This window comes from Equus caballus, chromosome 17, assembly GCF_041296265.1.
Source record: "Equus caballus isolate H_3958 breed thoroughbred chromosome 17, TB-T2T, whole genome shotgun sequence".
Classification (NCBI taxonomy): Eukaryota; Metazoa; Chordata; class Mammalia; order Perissodactyla; family Equidae; genus Equus; species Equus caballus.
This window is the reverse complement of record NC_091700.1, coordinates 27,802,820-27,807,028: the sequence shown is the minus strand read 5'-3', so window position 1 is coordinate 27,807,028 and position 4,209 is coordinate 27,802,820.

The window sequence follows — 4,209 nt, the reverse complement described above, 5'->3', positions numbered from 1 at the left end:
GCAGGACACATTTCCACCATAGCAGGCATGTCCTGTAGCTAAATGAGAGACACGCCATCCCTCCTCACTTATTGGATCGAACATAGCCTGGAGTTGTCTGACTCATTCATAGCCAGGTTATCTTTCTTCCCAGCTCTTAGCCTCCGTGGGTCAGAAATCAAACATTACTCTAACTTCTTTCCAAAACATGTCCTAAGACTATGCCCTTTTTATGCCCATTAAGCTTAAATAAAATCTTACAGATATTACAGCAGTCGTTCTCAATCAAGGACTTTTTTTTTTTTTTCTTTTGCTGCTACTGGCATCTAGTTGGTAAAGACCTTGGGTGCTGCTAAACATCCTACCGTACACAGGACAACCTCCACACAAGAATTATCTGACCTAATGTGTCAACAGTGCCAAAGTTGAGAAACCCTGCATTAGAGGAAAGCTGATAAATGTCTCTTTTTCCCAAGAAGTTTATGATATAGTTTTATTATTTAATCATTCACCAAATATTTATTGAGCATCTGCAAGGCATGGTGAAGAAGAAAAACAAGGTCACCGCCTTCCTGAGCCATACAATTCCAAGAGAGGAAATAAGTAAGTAAGTAAATAAATAAATGAGTTAATTGCAGATTGCGGTATATATTGTAAAGGAAATAAATGGGTAACGTTAGAGAGTAACTGGGAAGTGCTTTAGATAATATGGTCAAGGAAGACTTACCTTTCCAAGGAAATCAGAATGTTTTTGGCAGCAATTAAACTCCCAATTCAAGCTGGCTTAAGCAGTAAGGAAATGTAAGGTTCACATAACTTAAATCTGGAGGTAGGATGGGTCTCAGCATTGGCTTAAGCCCTGGGCTCCAACTTCTCTTCAACTCTGAATGCCAGCTTTCTTTTCAGGATAGTAGCAAACATGCTGTGCATTCTTGGTCTCATAAGGACAGTGTCCCCGAGGAAGCAGAAGGAGGTGGGGGGGGCGGGGGGTGGGAAGGCAAGAGATGTAACTCACATCCCAGCATTCTAAGTGACAGTCCTGAGAGTCACCTCTCTTTGATTGGGCTGCATAGGCCATGTGCCTACCCCTGAACCAATTACGTGGCCAAAGGGAATGGAATGTGCTGATTGGCTTAAGTCAAACAGTGATGACCCTTGGCCTTAGGTCTGGCACCAGCTACTCCTTGATAAGTGAAACAACCCTGGGTATATCTTTACGGAGGGTGATGTGCTCCCTGTTTGGCATCCAGAAACTTCCTCTTCGGGAGATGAGATTTAAACTGAGCCTTGAAGGATGAGAAGCAACTGGCCTAGCCAAGAGCCCAAGGAAGAGCTTTCTAGGCAGAGAGAACAAGCACAAAAGCCTTGGCGTGCCAAAGGAGGTCAGGGTGCTCCAGGGGAAGGGGTTCACAGTGAGCCTGGAGGGGTGGATATGAACATTATCTTATAATTTGAGCTTTTGATAATCACGTTTGTTATAAACTATGATGACCCTTTTTAGGTTAGAAGGAAAAACATATACTCTTTGTTTCCTTCAGGATTTTTCCATGCATTCCTATTTTTAGGTGATCATTCTTTCTAAGATAACTTAAAACCTGGACAAAATAGATTTTTAAATCGAACGGATTAACTTTTAAAGAATAAATTTCAAGTTAATATACAAAAAGAAAAAAATCCTTTAGAAAGCAAATTTTGAAAGAGGCTCACATGGACAAGATTTCAGATATTTTAGCATTCAGATGTACTGGCATTATAGAGAAGGTATACAAAATACACCCTGATTTAGAAGAATTTTTATACCCCTTCTGTAACTTCTAGCACCCAGCACCATGCTGAATACAGAGAAGGCCACAAAAATACTGATTGACACCAGAAGTTGAAGGTCGTGAGCATTTTCATGTTTATTATTCTAACTACATGTCCACTCTTTTGCCCATCTCTTCTTTCCAAGGGAGCCTGTCACAGCTTTTTACATCTATTGCACATTATCTCTTTGAATGGCACTTTTTTTTGGTGAGGAAGATTGGCCCTGAGCTAACATCTGTTGCCAATCTTCCTCTTTTTGCTTCAGGAAGATTGTCCTGGAGCTAGTACCTCTGCCCATCTTTCTCTATTTTGTTTGTGGGACGTTGCCACAGCATGGCTTGATGAGCAGTGTGTAGGTCTGTGCCAGGGTCCAAACCTGTGAAGTCCAGACCGCTGAGGCAGAGCATGTGAATTTAACCATTATGCCACGGGGCCAGCCCCTTGAATAGCTTTTTGTTTGGGCTTTTCTTATTTTTGCATTTTTGTTTTATTACTGTTGTTCTTTGGAAGCTGTCTTGGCTTCCAATTTTGAGGACTCTAAACAAGTATAGGGAAAAACCCAACAATTGCAATGGTAGCTTCTAGAAGACTTAGGACAGTCCTTAATTTCATTTTAAAATTTCTGACACCAAGAGAAGTACTGTGAGAAACTGTGTCTGTATTAAAAATGTAATAATCAAAATAAAGTAATAAAATGTAATAAAGTACTAAAAATGATACGGATTCTAATTAGATAAATGCAGTAGTTCATATGACCCCCTACTCACTCACCTGTTCCAATAAATAGTTAAGGTGGACTGACTGAATAAAAGCGGGCTTCAAAAATGTACAACTCAGCATCCACAGCAGTTTGACTTGAGATAGAAGTTCTGGTACTGGCTTTTTCTTGAATGATATCACTACAATTTATTGAATGTTTACTACCATACTAGATGTTTTATTTATATCTAATCCTTCCAAACTCCCAGCAAGATATGTATTAACTCCATTTTACAGATGAGGAAACTGAGGCCCAAAGAAGAATTTGAAGATTACACAGATATCACATAACAATGACATATGTTTAGTGCCTTTACATACATTTTCAATCATTACATACACCCTATGAAGTGGAACACAGGAAGCCTTAGTAATTATCTCAAGGTCACACAGCTGGCAAATTAATAAGAAGTATATATGTATAGCCAAGATCAAGCCCATGAAGTCTAACTCGAGGATGCCTGGTGCTCTTACAAGCTGTGCTATAAACTATATTACTATTGCATCAGGATTTGAACCTGATCCATATCTATCTGGCTTCAAAGACCAAGAACTATTCCTTTCTGCCCAAGTTTCCTCGTATAAAAGGTGAGAAGCAAACCAAAAAAAAAATCTCAAAGTTCTATTTCTGTGCAAAAATGCTATGATTCCACGGATTTTAATATAGGGTTTTGATATACAAAAAAGCTGGGGGTAGGGAGGGGAAGAAGTTTTTGTAAGGCAAAACAAAAGTAACTATAGCTGACTATGTTTTCAAATTTAAGAATACGATCACCTTTAGATAGCTGCAATTATCGTCTCCATGTTACAGGCGAGTTAACTGAAGCATTTGAAGGTTAAATAGCTTGTCTCTGGGCCCGGCCAACCATCAAAAAGCGCACACAATTTACCTTCCAGCCTTGTCTCTGTGTGAATCCCCTAAGAATTGCTATGGTCTTGAGGAGTTAGATTTTTGTTAACTTTGGGTCACGATTCCTAAGTTTTCCAGTTACCCCCGTTTGCACCGTGCTTGAATTTCCACGTGCCCAAGGGAGAGTGAGCAGGGAGACATCGGGCAAACTTAGAAAGGACACAGAGGGCACAAAAGCCCTGCTAACAGCGGCAGAGTTCCACCTTTTCTTCTTTTTATGCTTGTCCCTTTACTGAAAATAGGTTAATCGGGACATCGCCCTTCAGGGAAAGAAACAAAAGCTGCTTCCGATCAAACAAGCAGCAGAACTTATCTCAGGATTTACCGCCAGGAGGTAGGAGGTCGGCTCGAGACAGACCTATCAAAAATAAGCAGAAAACAGGACCATAGAGAGCTTTCCACATGACGTCACCTCTAAAAGTCACTTTCTTAAAAAAAAAAATCCTCAGACATTTTATTCCACAACATAATATCCTGTCGATGAATACAAGACCATTTAACACAAACTCTGTTTACCATTAGCGGTTTAAACGGAAATTCCTTCTCCTAATTCATAATTCACCAGTAGTGGGGTAATCTAGACAATAATACAGGCGAATACAAAACAAGCAAAGAAAGATAATAACGCCACCTCTAGAAAACGCGCGCGACAACACTAGCGGGAACCCGGCCTCTCCCGCAAGTCCCCAAGACAAAGCCGGGTCCCAGCCCGCACTGCGGCCGGGACTACACATCCCAGCATGCACGGCGCACAC